Raw genomic sequence first — 24,395 nt, forward strand, 5'->3', positions numbered from 1 at the left:
TTACAGGCCGCCGCCATATAGCTGGAATATTGCTGAGTGCGGCGTAAAACTAAACTCACTCACGCTCACTATATTTATTCTATCAAAATCTGCGCACAACCGTCTATGAGACCAAACTGTCATTCACCCCTAACCATAATCAACAGATAACACCGATGTCTCTGGTAAAACACATGTGAGCTGAAGTAGAAAATAGACTTTAAAGCCGTGCCATATGACCGGATGAATGTGCAGGCGTCGTGTGTAAAACGTAGGTATCGCACAAGAACACGCGGATAACAAGCTGTAGCATTGCTATAACGGTGCGAGGAGCTCCCTTAGATCCACAGAGACCTGCCTGTGATAGACACTTCGTGGCTTACTACGATAAATCCATTTCAAAGAACCCAATTACAGTGGAACAAGAAACGTAATCTGTATAAATGTTGCAGGAACCGCTAGTGCCAGCCTGGCGGCTTAATGAACCCTCTGATATTTACACTGGCAGAGTCCGTGATTAGAGTCAGGTGTGTGGCGAGGTGCAGATAAGTCGCCGACTTAGGTTGCTACAATTGATTACTTTATGACATTATACGGTATTAGGTGGTTATTTTTACATTCATTCATCATAATAACTATGTACGTATTATATGTTCCAACAACTGCAGTATTTACGGTCGCGGTCAGTGGGTAAGTGTGCATTGGGTATTTCCAGTATCAATCCCTGGGGAATCTACAATGCAAGTGGGACGATTGGGTAGTCTAATGGTAAAAGCGTTTGCTCGTCACGTCGAAGGTCCGGGTTCGAGTACAATGGGTACAATGTGTGAAGTCTATGTCTGGTGCTCCCTGCCGTGATGTTGCTGGAATGTTGCTATAAATGGCGTAAAACTAAACTCGCTCGCTACATGTCTTGCAGTCATATTTGTTCACACATCTTGCTTTGATGTATGTTGTCCCACCGTGGATTCACTGACATTTGCGGCCATCGATTCACTCTTCTTACTCACCAATAGAATGTTTGATTACTTTGATCCATCATCATCATTGTCATCTTCATATTCAACACCATCATCATCATCATCATCATCATCATCATCATCATAATAATCATCATCATCGCCACTTGCTTCTTGCCTTACCTCGTCCATCGGCCTGTCCCGGAATGACACGAATGGAAAATTGTGATCATTCTACCAAAGCAGACAAAATGTCTCTCCTCATCTCAGAACAAAACCACCCTGCTTCACGTCGAGCTAACCACAGCTAACATACTCCATGCCACACACTGCAGATAGTGTTTCCACCACGCTGAAGGATGTAATCTACCTAACTACGCAGTAGCTGACCAACGGTCAAGAGAAGTATAGATCCTTGGCCAGCTAGTCTCCCATTTATTCGCTACAGCACACGTGGCAGCGTTGGTTCAGCAAGTACACTAGTATATATGGTTCCTGGGAATGTACAAAAATAGAATCCTGGGAAACATAGTCAAAGAGAAAACAGTGGAACTGCGAAATTGCTATGGTATGCAGTCACGCACACACACTGTCGGCCAATCTTGACTTGCTATTTTAGAAATAGAATCACTATACATCCTTGGACTTATAGTACACTACAGCCTTGTAGCAGCATTAACGTCTGGAGCATGCACAAGTGTGTGGAAATGGGCGCATTATAAAAGGCCATTATTATTATTATTCATTACCTGACACAAATGGATCTTAGTCAGCACACTAGTATTTGTTTCCTTGTCTGCGGGGGGCGGTGGAGTAGCCTAATGGTTAAAGCGTTGGCTCGTCACGCCGAAGACCCGGGTTCGAATCCCCACATTGGTACAATGTGTGAAGCCCATTTCTGGTGTCCCCCGCCGTGATGTTGCTGGAATATTACTAAAAGCGGCGTAAAACCAAACTCAGTCAGTCAGTCAGTCCTTGTCTGCGTACGATTCTGAGCCAAGGTCGAAAAAACACCTTAGCGAAGGGACGTGGTGGACCGATCAAGCGTGTAATGTTGTCATACTGAATGTCAAATAAGATATTGATCTTTAAGAAGTTAATCGTGTGTTCAAGTTACTTCTGAATAGGAGACGAAAACATTACGTGCTGTGATTAAGCAATCATGGGTCTATTCAGCCATTCAGCCCTAGCCTTTGGACTACCTTATTAAGTCCAAACGTCACCTGTGATTGTTGAAATACTAAATGAATTTGATTACTTCTGATCTTCTTCCGTCATAAGAATCGGCCGCCGGAGTGCGGCGTAAAACTAAACTCACTCATTCATAAGAATCGGAGAACACTATTTTTTATAAATACTGAACTGACCCGATTATCATTGTTAGCATATCATTGACATATAATTGTACATTTTGTAAATAAGCTTTGTTATTGTCACCGATCGTGTTATACACATGTATCGTAATTATCTAGCTTTATATAGTGTTATATTACCGCAGCATACACAGGCTTCTATTATCGTTCTGCATTATTTCGACATGTAAACATGTTTTTCAAACTGTCGCTTACATAAATCGGTATCAGTACTATGATCATCATCATCATCATCATCATCATCATCATCATCATCATCACCAAAACGTCCAGAGGATGTCCAAGAACCGTGATCCTAAGGACACATTACAGCCGTCGCGTAGACCATGGTCTTTCAGCCATATTTAAGCAAATTATGAAATTATTGAAATCGACAGACGCTCCTAGCTTTCAACGACTGTGTGGAAGCTGAGTGTCCCTGGGATGAAAGATTGACTGGTCTATAATTTTGTTTGTTCTCCATTAATTAAAGGATTGACGGGTCTGTGTGTTTCAGATGCTTGATGGTATAAAAGGTTGATTAGTCAATGTATTGTCGATGCTTCGTGGATTGAAAGACTGATAAGGGTATGTATTGCCGATATCCCGGGTTTAAAGGATTGATCAGTCTATGTAATTTAGATGTTTCGTGGATTTCGTGCGAAAAAGCAAAACGACCGAAAGTTGTTCCAGTTTCTGTGCGACACGCTGAGCTGTGCCCTTTGTCATATGACATGAATAGACCGGACGTTGCTTTAAAAGGACCACAACGTAGTGAGTCTCTCGTGTCCCACTTTTGTGTGAAGCTCGACAACTTTCGGGGAGGGTAAAGGGGACATTGTGAATTTTTTCCCTCCCAGTCCAAGCAACATTTCAAAGGGCCATACAATGATAAGATATGAACAGGATATATTTCACGGAGGTTGGTCAGATTTACAGTAAGCATGGATATTCTTAACGATTGTGTTGTACAAATCGAATTTGCGTTGTACAATAACAGATGTGGGGAGTCTAACAAACTTGGCCTGACCTAGTACACGCAGCGTTGTTTTGTATTCAGCCGTGACATCCTTTATTGGGAACATGCTCACAGTTCCGAGTCTCGCGATAGGATTTGATAAGGACAGTGTCAGTGACTGAGCGTTGTTTATAGCCGCGGTATTTGGCAACAAGGACTATGACTTTAGGAAGATATGGTAAATCATATAATTTGTGTTGTGGACTGAAATGCTCATGGTTAGATGGAAGTTGAAAAATTTGATCACTTAACCTTATTTGATATTTCCAAATTTCGGGAATAAAAACATGTTATCAGTCAAATATTTCCCATAAGTGTCATAATATTGAACATATCTGACAATTGACTTTCTGCTTACTTATGTTTTCATTACCAGTATGTTTTTATATTCCAGTTAGCCATATATGGCCTTATCCTACATTGGATACAGACCAGACCGACGGCCTGGTTCTGTTTTGGAATGAGCCTCTCCATCACTAAGCACGTTCAACTTATACTCAAACCAAGTGGTGCATTTCTCTTGTAAACAATAATGTCGTTTCATTCTATGTTCAGCGGCTCGGCAAGGACTCATCGAAGTATTCTCGCCAATACCTTTGGATCTTCTGAAGTCCCTAAAACGGATAATCTTCTCCAATTAATATCATTATTTCCGGGAATTCTTCAATAAATGCCATTGTGAGGTTGCGAAATCAATGATTGATTTTCCTAACCACCATTAGATCTAGCCACCATTAGATCTAACCACCATTAGATCTAGCCACCATTAGATCCAGCCAGTTACCACAATCGGTAGTTACGTCAATCACGGGAAGCGAGTTTGGAGTTCCGTAAAGGAAGACCGGGTACCGTTAAAACATAAAACCATTCAAATCACAGTGTAACAAAATTTATGTCGGTCAGGGTCTGGTTCGTTAAATATTAGTGACGTGACTTGAACCCGCATCTAGTAAACAGACAGGGAAAAAACGGAGTTATATTTCCCCGATGTTCTCTGAGTAATTCGGTGATTACAGAAACCATGGGATGTGGAAGAATGAAGTCGTTGTGGCTGACGCTGACGTACTCACCACGTTATTGGCTCACACAGAGACACGTTGTGATCAGCTGACTGTTGGACCTTGATGTACAAGGGCTGCGTCTGTCTCGCTGACGGCGACGTAGATTGCTCCATATAATGAGGGCAGATATTCAAATAGTGATATTGTCATAACACATGGCAGTTGTCGGCTAGAGGAAGAACGCTCGGTGTTGCAATGGTTGATACAGATATCAAGGCTTCCTCTGTTGCAGCAGCTGGCTGAATATATACCTAGTAAAGGATGCAGGTCGGCATTGAGATGAAGGTAGACGGAAATTGAAAAAATCTACATCAGGCACTTCTACTTCCAACTGCAAATCCATTTTGGAATACTAAACCCTTTTTAGCACAATGGATGCATGGTCCATTCAAACAAGCACTGTTAGTTACCGCTCCCGAGATGCTAGACTTACCAATCTGATTAAGATTAAGAATCAGGGGCTTCTTTCATGAAGCAACCTTTACTAAAGATAACCTTAACTCCCATTCTTTAACATTGCACTAAGGTTACCTTAGTGACTTACGATCACCTTAATGCTTTGTGAAAGGAGGCCTTGGCTAGCTATTCTAGAAACGTCCGCAGCCCTACGAACTTCTTAAGCCCATTCTTAACACAATGGCTGCGATCAAAGTTAAGAATTCTTAGGGCTACGAACGTTTCGAGAATAAGGGCCCTACTTCAGAGAGTGCATTGATTGATGTTCAAATACAGAAGTAAAACAATACGTAATGCGATGTCTGAAAATCTCCTTTTCTAAAGAAGTTGAAGAGAAGTAGCTTTCATTTCTTAAAGTGATTAAACCACGCTAATTAACCCTTGTATTGCTTCAGTAGAAACAAACACCTGTGTATAATTCGACCATAATGATATAGAAGAAGGTGTGTAATTTCAGGAATCGTGTCATTATCACGTTCGGTCCACAGTTTAGACACATGTATTGGAAGAAATTTATGGATGCATAAAGAAAGGGCTTTGTGAAAGCATGTGACGTAACGGACTATTGCGCCCGAATGATATAGTTATTTGATACACGAGTGTATTCAGTAATACAGGACTATAACGGACACGATACAACTGAGATCCTTGATCACGTCGCAGACCGGTTTGGATTCCAAATACGTGCACATGGCACTTCACTTCGAAGACTGCGCAAATATACACTGTTTACCATGCACACTTAACGTTATCCAGAACAACTCTCAGTGTTGAAAGGGTCATTGATCGATGTTTTCAAAAACAGGCATAAATCATTATATCACCGACCAAACATTCTGGATGGCAAATGGACGCGGAATAGTTAACATTGGAAATATATGGGGGTGGGACTATGTGAAAACATTTGACCTGCAAGAAAACCCTGTCACGCTGGTGGGTTAATATATGCTTCTCTGTTTGGTATCCTTATATCCTGGGTCCTGCTTATCTTAATCATCCATATATTGGCTATCGTAATTTTATTGTCGAGTTTAACGACCCCAGTACCTGTCATCAAAGGGGGTTGGGAGACACTTTTGTAAATTTTCGGGATTGTTTTATGAGTCCAGATGTAAGCGTGGCTTCGTTTGAAGATCAAGAGATTATGATGATTGTGATCTCCCTTGAAAGTGGACCCTTGACCTTGCTGGGGAGAGCGGAAAACAAATCTCAGAACTTATACCTTGATGTGGGACGAAAGTCTGCAGTGATGCGGGCCTCTCCGCTCTTGTGAAACACGTGTTGGTGCTCACAAACGATCATAGGTTCATAGGTTCCTGGTTCCTGGTACGCCTAAGGGATGTAACTCTACATGATTAATCGCACGCTCCAACACGAGTGCCATAGTACAGCTTTGTATCGTCAACCTGCGACATACAACACTCTGTTGACTCATACTATAAGTTTACGGCATTTTTACAACGACAATTTCGAAACAGACTGGCCTTAACGTATTTGAAGGGTATGTGTTCTGGTAGAAATACCCGATGAGGTTTATGTGGTACGGATTTCTGGGGACACTAAAACTTGTGTTTTTTCGACGCGATACAAATGGGGCTTCTGGATGACCCTGTGAGCATGGATGTGTTAATCAACCTATCAACCAGGACTATCACAGCTGGCTTTACACGGCAGATTCTCAGTGTTCAGATGAAAGGTTAATCACCTTTCAGATAAAGTTGATCAGCACTGGCGAAGCACTGCTGGTGTTGCTAAGCAGGTATGGAGCGCATTGTCTCTCAATCAACATCACACAAATAAACAGTTGCTTACTGAAAGCACATTATAACTCCCAAGACAATAAATCCCCGCGTGAGAATATAAAGGTTGTTATCACCCCCAACAATAATGATATTTGTAATCAAAAATCACCAGCAGCAAAATACCAAAATGCCAGGTATGAAGTTTAATGTAAATTATATACGGATTTCGGTATTTTTTATCAAAATATACAATCTTGCTATTTCTTCATCTTTTTGTACACCAGTGTGTCCCTCGGGCTTAATGTTGGAGCACATGGATACCAAGTCTATTTAAAGAAGATCAGATTCGGAAAGAATAAAAATACTATTCAAATGTTCCTCACTGTCTACAACTGAGGGGTATCTGATCCGTCTTGTCTGGGGGTGGTTACCTCCTGCTGAAACTAAACTCTGTACCTCTGCCTTAAGGCATCTCTCGTTACAGTTCGATATTACCGTAAGTACTTACTCAAAAAGCTGGTTCTACTTTCGTTTTACATGTAAATCTTGATTTCAAGATCTACTTCGAATTTCTTGTTTGTACAAGAAATAAGAAGCAAAATAAGGGACCGTTCATAATTTATGGCTAGGGGGATTGATGGTGATTTTTTGGGTTGGGGGGTGGGGTGTCACCCATTTTGTTCAGGGGGTTAGGGGGTCAGCAATTTTTGTACATAGGTACTAGGGGACAGGAATTTTGTACATATAAATATGTTTAAAATTATGCTTAGAAATTATGGGAAGGGGAGGGGCATTGATTTTGTACATGACATGCAAGGGGGTCACTTATTTTGTACATAATTTTTTTTTTTTTGGGGGCATTCACATTGTACAGGCTTCTCCATAAAAATCATCACCACCACCCACCCCACACCCCACACCCCAGCCATAAATTATGAACGGTCCCTAATCCCCAAAACTTTTCATTCCATCAAGTTACGACTACAATAAAACATATAGCGCTACATACAGTAAAATAACGTAATGTGCTTCGTTTTACACAATCACGTGATCCATGCTGGTTCCTTTACAAGGAAGATGTTTTAGTACGTGACACTGCAGCAGTAAGCGTAAACTGTCGAAGGTAGCGTGACTGGTCATCACGGTCACATCATAGATGGATGTCTCACATTACGCTACACTATTCCTTATTTAAACGTCGTGAGCACATCTGTACGTCTCTGTTTTTTAATGTTCTAAACTATGAACAATGACGACCCAGATTATCTCCTATATATCTCCCGCCTCGGTGAGCCTACTTTGGTCCCTAATAAATGGAAACTGTTCTATCGCTGACAAGGTGACACCTCGTTCAAGTGAGCTATTTTTACTTGAAGTGTCGTTTTCATTCTCCCATTATAAATTAGCTGTGAGTTACGCAGAAAAAATCTGCAATTGTGGAAAATGTTATCAGTTGAGAGGCATCAGGGTGAGTGTTCACACGTGGGGTCACAGGGACTACAGTATGCGGTGTCGCTTGACGGTCAGGCCAACGGCGCCATTGTCACAGCGACAATTGGACTTCGTCTAAGATGTGACGGACACGTGGTGGTTGCTGCAGGCGACACGGTCACGAGATGTACCTGCCCCACACACTCTCCCCCAAGACGTGTGTGTGGTAAACTGGGCGAGATGAGCTGGGTAATCCGTATGACAAACCCTCTGATGAAGATGGACAGGTATCCCCCGACACAGCGTCTCTGTGTGGGCTTCTTGTGACAGGGCGTTACGTAACACATTATTGTAATCCTTGGGGTGGAGAAAAAATTAATAACGTCTCCCTGTGACAAGTTCAAGGACAGGTTACCCGGGGTTACCAGAAGGATATAATTAGGTGAACAAACCATTATATATCGCAGTGGTACCTTCAAATTATCCTTTATAAGCTCAATGTCTTTTTCCTTGATAACAATTTAAATTTAAGTGTAGATAAAACTTAAGGTGCTATGTTTGGCAAATCCATTAATCCGAATACTAGACTGTCATGGATTATCAACAGCGAGGCAGCAGGTCGTACACAGTGCAGCGCACGATCCCAGCGCCATATAAGCAGTGTCAGATAAACTACATTGTTGGCCATAATTTAGTTTATAAGATAATTTGTTGAAGTTATGTGAACGACATTCCAGACAGTTTCCATTATCCCATGTATACAGACATTTGTGTGAGTCCATGTTTTAAACCGCTGAGATCAATTTAGGAGAGGTTTACAGCATGAGAGATGCACAGCAGGATTATACCGACGATGCACTACGGGATATACCGGAGATGAACGACAGAATATAGCGGAGATGCGCCATGCCCGACGGGATATACCGGAGATGAACGACAGAATATAGCGGAGATGCGCCATGCCCGACGGGATATACCGGAGATGAACGACAGAATATAGCGGAGATGCGCCATGCCCGACGGGATATACCGGAGATGAACGACAGAATATAGCGGAGATGCGCCATGCCCGACGGGATATACCGTAGATGAACGACTGATTCAACCATGCATTTCATTTGTTTGGTGAAATTATATATGATTATAAAAATATCCTGTGCAAGATGTATTATTTACATTTAGTAGTTGATATCTTCTTTTCAACACATCAAGTGAAAAGCACATAAGAGAACGGAAATGAAAACTGGATAGTTTCTGCTGTTGTCGACATCATGAATTTACTGTGTTGTAACACTCGATAAAATGTCGCCCCCGTACTAATAAACCAGGTTGATATTTAAGATATCACGTTAAATGTCGAGCATATGGTTCTATTTTATTTTCTATATTTTTTTGTAAATTCATATCTGGGGCCTAATACGTGTAGACCATGTGACAGAACGTCTACAGCATAAAATAGCAAATAACCTGTTACACAACTAATCCCCTTTTTCTACCTTTTTCTTACTTTCATGTTTCTCACATGTTTAGTTGTTTTTGTGAATGTGTTGTTTTTTCTTAAAAGAAGATAGCTACATGGAAGATGTTCATAAACACACCAATGTTCTAACTTCTCAAAAAAGGAGAAACCCACATACCTGTCTGATTACGTGTAACGGTAAATTAATATGCACGTTTTCCCCACCTTTCTCCTGATTATATATAGGGCTGTCAGTGTGGGTGATTTGAGAAACAACCTTACCTGACATATATACAGTATATATATATATACATGTCCGTGTGTCATTAGGGTAACAGTACTGTCATGCGAGTGATTGACCAAGTATTGTTGTTTTGTTGTTGTTTTTAGCAATTTTCAACAACCTCCATGATACTGAAGGAACTAATGAACTTACAGTGAAACTGTATTGGATTAATTACGTTGTTAAATGAGCAGGTTCAGCTATCTCTCATGAAAACGTGATCGTGAATGAACATATTAACAGTAACAAGGTAACCTTTAATTTCTTCTTAATTACCCAGTTTGAAACTATCTCTAATCACAGTGAGTGAGTGAGTGAGTATGGTTTTACGCCGCTTTTTAGCAATATTCCAGCAATATCACACATTGTACCCATGTGGGGAATCGAACCCGGGTCTTCGGCGTGACGAGCGAACGCTTTAACCACTAGGCTACCCCACCGCCCCTCTCTAATCACAGAGTGGTACTGGGTGGATAAAAGCTTAATTCATGGTAACAGGGTATTCAATTAATTACGCTGTTTATTGTTCAATTCACATTCATTGAGATCTCATCATTAAGTGATACCGAATGGCTAATTTATAGTAACAAGGCATTCAGTTAATCCTTAATGCAATTTTCATGAACCTCTCATCTCGAAGAAAAATTTGAATATGACGAAATCAACATTGTCAGTGAGCCCAACCACAAGTGATCGTAAATCTACCACGATGACATTTAATATAGTGTTAATCACCATGTTGACGTGAAAACCTCAGGTATTCTTCTCACGTTACAGTTGCTGACATTTGTATTTCAAGTGTTTCATATAAACAGAACATATTAACATTATTTCATCACACAGATCAGATTACACCTTGCAGTATTTCAACAGTAGACGTAACATTGTGCAATTTAACTGTCACAAAAAAGGAACTCCCCTACAAAAGATACTTCTGTCTTTGAACATGATTCTTAAACATGTTTTGCCAAAAATGTATTAAATATAAAATGAATATATATATATTCGAAACCAAGATGGCTTGTGATGTCCAAATTACCCATTTTTCGCCCAGTGTCACCCATAGGACCCTGTACATGCATATGTTATGGAAATTTGAGTTGGTTTATTAACCTTGTAATATTTGCTTATTGATCTGCATATGATCTCAGATATGTTATATAACCGCTAGCCTTGGTGGATAGCCTAATAGAACCATAGACATTTCTACCGCAATATTTGTAACGGATTTGACCGTGTAAACTTATACATGGAAAATTGTGCAATAACGTTTTTAACTATGGAAGACTTTGCCCTAAATTTCAGTCGATTGTGCTCGTGCGTCTCTCATAAACGTGACATTAAACTGATTTAGCAATATCATAAATGAATATTAAAACTGATTCAGTAGCATGATCATATCATTTCAAATTATGTAGACGATGAACCTGTGTAAGCTGTCCATATTTTCACCAAACTTACGCGACATTATCACCAAAATATGTCAGCTTCTTCGAAGTAATATTTCATATTTTCATAATGTGTGCATCGGTAACTATGATAACAGATTTATTATTTATAACAGAAACCCACCACTTAGGCTATGACCATGACGACCATCAGCCAAATCAACACAGACTCTTCTTGCTCAACAATACATATATAATGCCGCTTTGAACAGTATTCCACAGTGGGTCTGCTTCGTGTGGGAGGAAGGCCCGGAGTCATGTACAGTCATAAGTTTCGGGCATTCACAAGATACGCAACTCTACCTCAACTCTACGACAACGTATCACTATGGATAATTTCTAGATTTAAGATGCGACATTCACAAGGGACGCAACTCTACCTCAACTCTACAAAAGCGCACTACTTGGGTATGAATAATTTCTAAAAAATAAGATCCCGCATTCACAAGGGACGCAACTCTACCTCAACTCTATGAAAGCGCACCACTATGAAGAATGTCTAAAAAGAAAGATCCGGCATTCACAAGGGACGCAACTCTACCTCAACTCTACGAAAGCGCACCACTATGAAGAATGTCTAAAAAGAAAGATCCGGCATTCACAGGGGACGCAACTCTACCTCAACTCTACGAAAGCTCACCACTATGAATAATTTCTAAAAAGAAAGATCCGGCATTCACAGGGGACGCAACTCTACCTCAACTCTATGAAAGCGCACCACTATGAAGAATTTCTAAAAATAAAGATCCGGCATTCACAGGGGACGCAACTCTACCTCAACTTTACGAAAGCGCACCACTATGAATAATTTCTAAAAAGAAAGATCCGGCATTCACAGGGGACGCAACTCTACATCAACTCTACGAAAGCGCACCACTATGAATAATTTCTAAAAAGAAAGATCCGGTATTCACAGGGGACGCAACTCTACCTCAACTCTACGAAAGCGCACAACCTTGAATAATTTCTAAAAAGAAAGATCCGGCATTCACAGGGACGCAACTCTACCTCAACTCTACGAAAGCGCATGCATAATTTCTAGATTTAAGATCCGACGAGTCAACGAGTAGTCAGAATTCTCGGGATTAAGTCGCATCCGCGATTCGAACCCATACTCTTTAGAGCGAGGAACTAAATCAAACATAAACCTGACGCTTTTGACTACCTGTTGACCCTAACAACCAGATACATGAAGTTATCACTGTCTGCGACACTGCATTTGTCTGTTTAACGCTGCACTAAGCAATATTCCAACAATGTGGCTGGCGAAACTGTACGCAAAGGTACAATTTGGGGATGACATGACTTCCTCCGTGCTACTCATTTATTCCAGCTTCCATTCCTGATATGCACCACATACCACAGGCAAGTGAAGATCCGGGTTAGAACTGGCCCTCAGCAACCAATGCTTGTTGTTAGAGTCGACTAACGGGATCGGGTGGTCAGCCTCTTGACTCATTGACACACGTCCTTGTACCCCAATTGTATAGATCAAACCTCTGGATTTCAATCACTTGATTGTTTGGTTCAAATTATTTACTGACTTCCGTCATGTAGCTGCAAAATAACGCGGCGTTAAACGACAAACGAACAAAGTAGGAACTGTTTTAATGAATATCAGTATTTTTATTTTCGACGTGGCTACATAACTCAGTTTTCTAGCGTTCCCCGCCGTGGTATTGCTGGAATATTTTAAAGCGGTGTAAAATTAAATTCGCTTACTCTCTCACATAGCTTAGTCCAGAATATTGTGTCTATGATTATTTCAGCTCCACTGTGACCTTGGACATGGAAGATTAAGGCCAATTAAATCGCAAAACGACATAAGATGGTAGTTCCTTGCCTGGTACTCGTCACTAAAATAACTCGTTGGTATGTATATTGTGTCTGAATTGGGTAAGCATTTTATCTCGGTGAGCTGGCATTATGGAACTAGTACGGATTAGTGAAAGCAGCAACACGAACATACGCACGCATGCACACACACATACATTCAAACACATACACACACACAGGCCTACGTGATTACACGTCGCTAATTCAGTGCTCTTGTCCTTAACGCATCGTTGAAGGTCCAGTAAACTGAGCAATTCAAACTTTGAAGACTTTACTACTTAAGGGTATACTTAATTTAGACCTAAATTCGATTTCAAACAGGGAATAACGCGTAAAACAGTCGACATCTCCCCCCTATCGAAAACAATTGCCACTGAGGGAATTCCCCTGACGCTAAAGCGGGTTCCGGCTGTTTGAGGCGCTGCGCTGGCTATGTCAGCAATGCGTCCTGAGATCAATCTGCCTGCATTTTGGGCGTTTTCTGTGTGCTGTTCCTATTGATTGCCCTCTGTGATAGGTAATTACAAGAAGTCAGGATTAATCCCTGACAGGCATTCATTGTGTGGAGGAGGACATAGAGCAGCAGGTAGATTATTTGGGTCATGTCTGACAGACAAGTGTCTGTCTGCTGTAAACCACCAAAGTAAAATGCAGAACAGCAGAATCAATCACTGTACATTCATACATGACGGGGTAATGGCCATGATGGCATTTCAGAGCGGTTGTCATGTTTAATAATGGATTGGTGTTGATGGAGCAATTATAAGAGACAATGCGGCGGAATCAGCAGAATAATGACTACATTCATTCCTTGTCAAAGTTCCAGTGTCAGTTTTGTGGAGGAACCAGATCAACATCAACACTTGTACCACTACTTGTAAGACTTGTGTACGTGAGTCAGGGACCCAACACTTGTACCACTACTTGTAAGACTTGTGTACGTGTGTCAGGGACCCAACACTTGTACCACTACTTGTAAGACTTGTGTACGTGTGTCAGGGACCCAACACTTGTACCACTACTTGTAAGACTTGTGTACGTGTGTCAGGGACCCAACACTTGTACAACTACTTGTAAGACTTGTGTACGTGTGTCAGGGACCCAACACTTGTACCACTACTTGTAAGACTTGTGTACGTGTGTCAGGGACCCAACACTTGTACCACTACTTGTAAGACTTGTGTACGTGAGTCAGGGACCCAACACTTGTACCACTACTTGTAAGACTTGTGTACGTGTGTCAGGGACCCAACACTTGTACCACTACTTGTAAGACTTGTGTACGTGAGTCAGGGACCCAACACTTGTACCACTACTTGTAAGACTTGTGTACGTGAGTCAGGGACCCAACACTTGTACCACTACTTGTAAGACTTGTGTACGTGAGTAAGGCACCCAACACTTGTACCACTACTTGTAAGACTTGTGTACGTGAGTCAGGGACCCAACACTTGTACCACTACTTGTAAGACTTGTGTACGTGAGTAAGGCACCCAACACTTGTACCACTACTTGTAAGTCTTGTGTACGTGAGTCAGGGACCCAACACTTGTACCACTACTTGTAAGACTTGTGTACGTGAGTCAGGGACCCAACACTTGTACCACTACTTGTAAGACTTGTGTACGTGTGTCAGGGACCCAACACTTGTACCACTACTTGTAAGAATTGTGTACGTGAGTCAGGGACCCAACACTTGTACCACTACTTGTAAGACTTGTGCACGTGAGTAAGGGACCCAACACTTGTACCACTACTTGTAAGACTTGTGTACGTGAGTCAGGGACCCAACACTTGTACAACTACTTGTAAGACTTGTGTACGTTTGTAAGGGACCCAACACTTGTACCACTACTTGTAAGACTTGTGTACGTGAGTCAGGGACCCAACACTTGTACCACTACTTGTAAGACTTGTGTACGTGAGTCAGGGACCCAACACGTGTACCACTACTTGTAAGAATTGTGTACGTGAGTAAGGCACCCAACACTTGTACCACTACTTGTAAGACTTGTGTACGTGTGTCAGGGACCCAACACTTGTACCACTACTTGTAAGACTTGTGTACGTGAGTCAGTGACCCAACACTTGTACCACTACGTGTAAGACTTGTGTACGTGAGTAAGGGACCCAACACTTGTACCACTACTTGTAAGACTTGTGTACGTGAGTCAGGGACCCAGCACTTGTACCACTACTTGTAAGACTTGTTTACGTGAGTCAGGGACCCAACACTTGTACCACTACTTGTAAGAATTGTGTACGTGAGTAAGGGACCCAACACTTGTACCACTACTTGTAAGACTTGTGTACGTGAGTCAGGGACCCAACACTTGTACAACTACTTGTAAGACTTGTGTACGTGTGTCAGGGACCCAACACTTGTACCACTACTTGTAAGACTTGTGTACGTGTGTCAGGGACCCAACACTTGTACCACTACTTGTAAGACTTGTGTACGTGTGTCAGGGACCCAACACTTGTACCACTACTTGTAAGACTTGTGTACGTGAGTAAGCCACCCAACAATTGTACCACTACTTGTAAGACTTGTGTACGTGAGTAAGCCACCCAACACTTGTACCACTACTTGTAAGACTTGTGTACGTGTGTCAGGGACCCAACACTTGCAACAACGAACCCACCAACACAGCATCAGCATATAAAGTTGAAATATGAATACTTAATGTCCTTTCAGAGTGAGACACCACATACACCGTCAACACCGTCAACACCGTCATACACCGTCAACTAGCTGACTCACTCCGCCACCTGTCAGAGCGGATACATCGGAATCCACGCTCATGGAATCGCCTAGACTAACAACTAGTCTCTGAAATGAACATATTTTACTGAAAAAAGTTCATAGTAAAAAAAATATATATATAATGAAAAGGAGCCCTGAGACTTTCTTCATTTTCCTGAATCTGAGGAAATCTAGACTTGCCACATTTTCTAGACTTGCGTGTGCTTTCTTGGATATATTTGCTTCAGGGTCTGTACGACAGACTAGGAATCGCCGTGTGCTGGGGACTTCTAGGAATGTGGCGCCTCAGTCTTGGAGTGGAGAATATCAATCAGTTAGGCAATATCGAACAAAATATACATATAAAACTGATTCACCTACATGTGCTGAGTTAAAGGTATTAATCATTTATTTGGTTGAAATGAAATACCGACAAATATACCGAAATAACAAACAATATTCCACTGTTATACACGATTAGGCGAGAGGGGTATAGCTTACAGTAGCGCTTACAAGTGTTTTAGAGTTTGGCGGCAAGAAAATCTTGCAAACGATATGGCGTAACCTGTTTGCCTAGACTAGCAAGTAGTCTCTGAAATGAACATATTTTAATGAAAAAAGTTCATAATAAAAAAAAATATAATATAATGAAAAGGAGCCCTGTGACTTTCTTCATTTTCAGAAGCTGAGGAAATCTAGACTTGCGTGGGCTTTCTTGGCTATATTTGCTTCAGGGTCTGTATGACAGACTACCTGTTTGCCGTGCACTGGATGTTGTTACAGCTGACGTTGGTTGTTCGCGTAACGTCTTCAACACAAACAACAATAACCTTGATGCTGTGCCATACTACGAGTACCAACCAATTCCGTTGTATGAATACCGGAACTAAAGAGGCATTTATATTTTGCCTTGTCGACAGCAAGACTCTCAGTTTGGCTACTCGAAGCGACATTGGCTGGATGTCTCGTTATCAAAGCCAGTATGAAGTTACTAAGATTTCAGCATAAACTGTATAATACTGAACACTCAATAATACGGAGTGCTCTTTGTAGATGGTCTTAGAGAATTTGGGAATAATAATGTTTTAAATATGTTAAACACCTTAATCTACCAGTGCCGGAGATGTATAGTATATCTTAACTTGAACTAAATCATGCTTTGTTATGGGCTCTATCCTTGGATTATTGGAACTGGAATACTCAACCTTGGAATAACCGAGAGCAACCTGATGGCAATAAGCTTCATACCTACAGACAGTTTGGTAAGATAACCGGATTTTATGTACAGAGGTCTGTCTGTAACGTACGGTGTAGACCGAGTGAATTAAGATGTGCCTTTTCGCACCATAAAACTACCATGGCGTATAGAATATGAAAGTTCTGTGACAGTGACTCCATTGTGGATGGACTAAAACATAATTTATGGAAGGGTGCATTGACTGTGAACCCATTACAATCTTCTTTGGCCCATTAACAAGCCACATTATGACCGGGTAATAACAAACTTGTAACCCCCCACCCCCACCCGGCTACATTAGGTCGGGGAATAATTAGCTCCTTTGGGCGGATGTTGTTTTTATATTAAGTGCTTTATAGTGTTACCATGCTGCATGTGACACATAAGTAAAATACTTTTCTTTCTTTCTGTAACATATGCGCAGGTTGATTGAGAGTTTATTCTCAATTCCTGGTTAGAGAGACGCCAACAAATCATGTCCGATGCCGGCAGTCTGTACACATTAGTTGAGATACTGCTGATTGAGCAGGATAACACTGTGATTACAACCCTTGTAGTTTGTACCACCCACGAAGATGAAGCTGTTTGGAAATGTTGACTATGTCGTTGAAGGAGAGAAGTGACAGCTTCTGCAACCACTTGCCAAACAGACACCGGTGACCGATTGTCACACTGCTCTTTCAATTTTAGTTTGGCTGTAAATTGCGTAAATCTGAGATGTCTCATGGGGAAGTGTGTGTCGCAACTCGTTATCTACGCGTTACAAGCGCCCACCGGATGTTGGGGACTCCTCGGTCAGCTGATGGACAATAAGAACCTACTGTTTATGGAGACCAAACAGGCTGTCAGCCAGTCAGAGACCATATACCGGTATATGGTCTCTGTTGCAAGTATATGGTCTCTGTAGCAAGCATATGGTCTCTGTAGCAAGTGGTCTCTGTAGCAAGCATATGGTCTCTGTATCAAGTATATGGTCTCTGTAGCAAGTATAAGGTCTCTGTAGCAAGTATATGGTCTCTGTAGCAAGTATATGGTCTCTGTAGCAAGTATATGGTCTCTGTAGCAAGTATATGGTCTCTATGGTCTCTGTAGCAAGTGTATGGTCTCTATGGTCTCTGTAGCAAGTATATGGTCTCTGTAGCAAGTATATGGTCTCTGTAGCAAGTATATGGTCTCTGTAGCAAGTATATGGTCTCTGTAGCAAGTATATGATCTCTGTAGCAAGTAAGTATATGGTCTCTGTAGCAAGTATATGGTCTCTGTAGCAAGTATATGATCTCTGTAGCAAGTATATGGTCTCTGTAGCAAGTAAATGATCTCTGTAGCAAGTATATGGTCTCTGTAGCAAGTATATGATCTCTGTAGCAAGTATATGATACTTTCGAAATTAGTATTGTTGTTATTCAGGTCCACAAGACCAATGGTGACACATCAAACACTCACCATCGACATTTTCGTAGAATTAACAGAAATAGCAGAAACTGTATGCACATCTCCTAAAAACACATATCAGCCAATGAAAAGCTTTGTCATGCATAGCTACTTAGACTTTAGCCACACCCCCAAACATGAGTGTTTGGAAACCAATTTCAGAACGTGTGCATTCTGCACTTTCAGGCAAACATTTCATTTTCTTTCCACAAATATCATTAATCTTTCTCTCTCGGAAAATAACTAAATATACATTGTATATAGGAAAACTGGAACTTGGAACAAGTTCGCAATAATTGTTTTCGGTATATTTTCCTTTAAAACCTAATTTCATGTCTTTACTTCCGATCTGTCGTATGGAATTATAATGGAAATAAAGGTACAGTACAAATATACTCATGCCAATAATGGTTGTCACACCCTTCAATTATTTTATTGGAGAGGGGTGTGGGTGTGTGGGTGTGGGGGGTTGGGGTGGGAGGGGTTACAACCATTATTGGCATGAGTATAACTTGTTATAATCTGGTAAAAGTCCGTACAGTCAAGTACGTACATCTACTAATATAGCGGTAACATTTCGGACTTTGTAGAAAGCACTTAATACACAGGAGTCCGCACATAACTTTACGTCAGATAGTTATCGAAATAGCATGACATTATGCAATTCTCGGTGCGACCAAGTACGAAGACTTTCAGCTGTGTATGTGCTGATTCACCATGATAACTGACGTTTCTGATTCCTCGCTGAAATTCTATATCTTGAATTATTATGACAGTGTTGCATCAGCCGGACCAAGTGACCTGCGTCAAGGGCCCGATCAGCTATGTTAACATCTGTTTGTTTGCTTTTGCGCATTGTGTTATTTGAGCAAATGATAATAAACCCTACGCTACGTGTCAACAGCAAACCATAGAGCCTGGGTCAAGGTCATAGCCTCGACATGATGTGGAGAGGGGGTGGGGGAAGGGGGTGCTGGGTTATCGCCTCGAGATGGCGCTGAGATGGGATCACCGACTCGTCATGGCGCGAGAGATATATATCCAGTTTTAAGACAGAAGTTTGTCACGACAGCCTCTGCGAGGAATATACAAAAGAGTTACCTCCTCAATAACTGTCTACTTTTGTTGAATTTAAACCCGTTAAGGTGAGAATCGAAGACGTGGAATGAGGTCACGTGACCACTGCCAAAAGTGGCGTGTAAGACTATGTAAATATTAGCAACAGCTTAAAACACGTATATGTGCAGTGACGAATTTCAACATTCGGGAAATTAGAGGGATTACGACTAGGGTGAAGAGTGTTTGTGTGTGTCGTGTGCGTCTCGATGGCAGATCCCTCGGTGGTCTGTCGTTACTGACGAGGCTGAGCGGACGCTTTTGTTGTAACGCCGAGCCTACAGCGCATGCTCAGCATTCCCTGCACTAAAGCCATGACATTAGTCGGAGAAGATGGAATATGCTGACAGTCTGCAATACGGTTTATCTGTATTCGGCATCATCCTCTTGTTTGAGAGGGTGGCAGAATGCGTGTGTGTGTGTGCCTGAGATTTAGTGTGTGAGTGAGTCGATGTGTATTAATTAGACAGCTGGTGTATATTAGACTGTATAATGTACATATTATATAAATATACATCCATACATTGACCCACTATTCAAAGATTCGTTGGTTTGATTAAGAAGCCATTTGTGTTATGCTGTTAAAACTCCGAAATTGACTTAAACTATATATGGTATAGTCGAAACGTCGCCATACTTACATTAATCAAGACGATTGACAGGACCCGGATTTACGACACAATGAAGTAAGTCTGACATGGAAATATGTAATCAATCATCTCCAGGAAATTCCTTAATTCTCGCCAGAGCTATCAATACTGCAACGTTGTAAGCGACAAACATATACGCGACGTGTAGTTGTGTTGTTTCGTGTACTGTTACAGGTGATCACAGAGTAGCTCACATGGCGCACAATACCTACAGCCATACGTCAGTCTGGTTTGCGGTTAAAAGGGAAGACGGCCAGCGATGCATCTATTTGATTAATGTGTTGACAGGTCTGTTTACGCTGTGTTTGTAACACCTTGGCCTTTACCTGAGCGAGTCAGTGGGTCTCACCTGTCTACGTCAACAGCATGACAGGTATATTTCTGCAACCGCTGCTATGTCAGCGACAATGGCTGTAGTGAACTATGCTAAGTCATCCTACACCGACGCATACATTTGACAGATATGTGCAAGCTGCATGTATTCTTTATCGACGACTAACGGTTCGGTATGGACGTGAGTGTGAATGAGTTGCGTTTTGATTCGTCTTCAGCGATATTCCAGGAATACCATTGCAGAAAACAACAGAAATGGGCTTCGCTGACCGTAATTAAGTAGGGAATGGAACCCAGCACTTCCGAGTGACGACAGAGTGCTTTAACAACTGGGCCACCCTACCTTTACAATATAAAGATTAAGAAACGAGCCTCAATACAATTCCCGGAGATACAGAAATTGACTTCCCTTAGGAACTATTCAGGAAATCGAACAAGACTTCTACGTGGCCAGGCAACCCCACCTTTACGATATAAGGATGATAAAACGAGCCTCAAGAAGAATTCTGGGACATAATAATATTATCAGACATCTAGACAGTATCATTATCATGTGAAAGTGATAATATGCATACACTACCGTACAAAAGTAACACCCCATCAGTCCTGATACTGCTATGAACATAACGCAACTGATGGGTTCTATTTCTTATATAGGTTATATAGGTTGTTATAACAGTTATATTCAGTTATAACAATGCCTCATGTAACGGTGATGAAAGCCATAGTTTGGTGGAATGTAATTGGGGAGACACTTACTTCATCATCAATCAGCACCTGCAACACGAGGTCGCTAACAGAGACTTATAATCAAGGGCTTCATTGAACCTACAGCTTCTGGAATGCCATTTGAAGATATTATTTTCGGTCTTAAGTTCTGCTATTGTTGTATATCGAACAGCTACACATACCGTCATGTGAGTATTGTAAATAATCACGGACCGATCGAATCCCAGGGCAAGTATCGAATGGCGATCCTGGTTGACTATTTACAGTATCACCATAGAGGTCATTGTCGCTCAAGGTTAACTCGACATCTGACGTGGAACATAATAGCCGTATTTTTTCATTAACAGACTGCACAGTTGAAGTTGAAATATACACCACACAGTTTCAGTTTCAGAATTCAAATATGCCTGGAACCCATCAACTGTTGCTATAGTTACAAAATGTGTGCACAGATGGGTCGTGTTGCTAACCACGGTGCAGAAATCAAAACGAAACCTTCGACCGTGAAGACAATAACGCACGACACAGCAATGAATGGCGAGGCATGGTTCATGCTCCTGAACACATGTTAGCATGTTGTCAATAACATACCATTACCACTTACTATATAATATTCGACCTTCGCACTGTGTTTACCCTCTACTGTTAAGCACGGCCTTGATCTGCCACGATTATTGCTATGCAGTGTGTAAACAAAGACGGGGGCTTATAATGGGGCGCCATATGTGTTATAAAGGGGCGTCACATGTGTTATAAAGGGGAGTCTCTTTGACAGTCCGTCTATTTGGAGACGTGTAATCAGTAGATACAAAGACATGATTTGGGGTTAATATATTTGAGATCATTGTCATATTTTACCTGTTTTTTTCAGATGGAAAATATCAATTTTACCCAGGCTATAGGAAATATTTGATACTGATTGGTACACCAGAGGTATTTTATCACAATAACCATTTCTAATTGATCGACTTGATGATTGCAGCGTCGTGGAAGATCCTACTGATAGACAAGTAGTGTAGTCATTGTCGGTGGGTACTTTAAAATAATTATGTGTGAGTGGGTTTTGTTTGATGTCGTATTCAACACTATTCAAGTTATACCACGGCGTGTCTGCTTAATGTGGGAGGAATGCCCGAAGTGATCCAGATCTCAGATGTTTAACACACTGGAAACGGGGATGATGATGATGATGATGATGATGGTGATGGTGATGGTGATGGTGATGATGGTGATGATGATGATGATGGTGATGATGGTGATGGTGATGGTGATGATGATGATGATGATGGTGAAGTTTTAGAGACATCAGAGAGCTTGAAATTCTATAGCTGACTGCGACGTAATATTATTTGTAACACCTTATTATGTTCGTTCGCTGTGAGTTTAATTTACATTTCGTTTAGCGCGATGGAATCTACATCTAACCTCGCTCTGGAAACACGATGCGTTGTTCTGGGTATTTGGGGCTGGATATCACTTGATTAAACTGTACCGAGTATGGTAGGCTTTCTCACAATCCCTGAACCGCACTATTTCCCCAGTCCCTATTGCAATGCTAAAGCCCTAAATGAATCAAGTCTAGATTTCCTCCTATTTGGTGATGATGATGATGATGGCCCGATACGCCATTTAGTGTTTGGAATTACTTATTTCTATCAAACTTATATATATATATATATATATATATATATATATGTTAGTCACCAAGGATGGCAGTAGCACATGATATCAAGGAATGGTTTCGTCACGTGATTTCTCTCATCCATATCTACACCTCCATCCCCTCACCATTGGTGCCACATGGCCAAATGAGCATTACAACATTACATTCCGTCCCAAGTACGAGAACATCTGGGCACCAATCAGTAATGGTAATCTGGAGGTCTCACAGCTGGAAATGGATTGGTATTGGTCAGGAACTGCTGGTCAGTTACATAATCGTCAGCGTTATCTTTATGGTCGAGGTCATGACAGTGTCAGTGGGTCAGAGAACCGAAGGTCAATGTTGATTCAGCAAATAGTCTCCTGAACATTTACGGCCTCTTGGATATCCAATGTCGACCCAGACTTCCAGGAATGAGAACCATCAATCATGTAATTGATCCTAATCTTCATCTATAAAGTACCCCTTCAGTTTGTTGACTGAAGCCTGGTTTTGTTTAACATGTGTATTTCATATTACACCTTATCGAACTGAGCTATGGCTTGAAAAATAATGGAACCTATTAATTCTGTCTTGGTAAATATTATTTCATATGGATTCTGGTTCATTGCACTGAACGCCCTGCAACTCGGGGATAAAGTAAATGGGCTGAACCAAGACCAATTCAATTCTTGTAAAATGTCACCCATTGTTCTTCGGGGACGATTCGATCTGATGAACATATTCATTAGATTCAAAATGGCAGGCCTATATCAATATAAGTGCAATTTCTTTAACAAGTTTATTGAGGCTTTTTAATAGTTTAATTATATAGCGTTCATATTTTCTGCACGAATACAACTGAGGCATTTTGCGTGGATGTAAGATGAGCTGTATTCATGTAAGCCGACTGCAAAAAGTTCAATATGTTTCTCAGTCGTCTATCTCACAGCCCATGAACCATACTATGTTCCTTTCCGTCCAGACCAGCAAATCTAGATTTTCATTATCCCGCTGATCCCTTCCCTATTTGAATGCACTTAGTTGCTTCTGTAAAAGAAACTAGTCTTGTTGGCTTCACTCAGGTGATATTATCGTACGCAAAGAAGCATATCTGTATTGTAACCTGTTAAAAATGTCTACCTGAAATGGAAGTAGGCATTGTGTAGCACAGACTCACATACTTTCAGGAGGCCAGTAATGTGTTCGCATAAGGTAAACTAGCTCATCCACCACTAAAGCAAATAGAGGTCACATATGTTTATATCAGTTTTAATCCATGCATCCAGATCACTGGTTAGGTGGGAATATCAGGCGTACGATATTCCTTGTCGACATGGAAAGACAAGGAGGACAGACAATGACCTTGTCTGAGACTATCTCTAATTGTTTCAGGTCAAACAGTCAGTCTCTCAGTGTTTTAGGACATACCGTCTGTCTCTCAGTGTTTTAGGACATACAGTCTGTCTCTCAGTGTTTTAGGACAT

Source organism: Haliotis rubra, unplaced genomic scaffold (assembly GCF_003918875.1).
Source record: "Haliotis rubra isolate DU_JTF1 unplaced genomic scaffold, ASM391887v1 Scf51, whole genome shotgun sequence".
Taxonomy (NCBI): Eukaryota; Metazoa; Mollusca; class Gastropoda; order Lepetellida; family Haliotidae; genus Haliotis; species Haliotis rubra.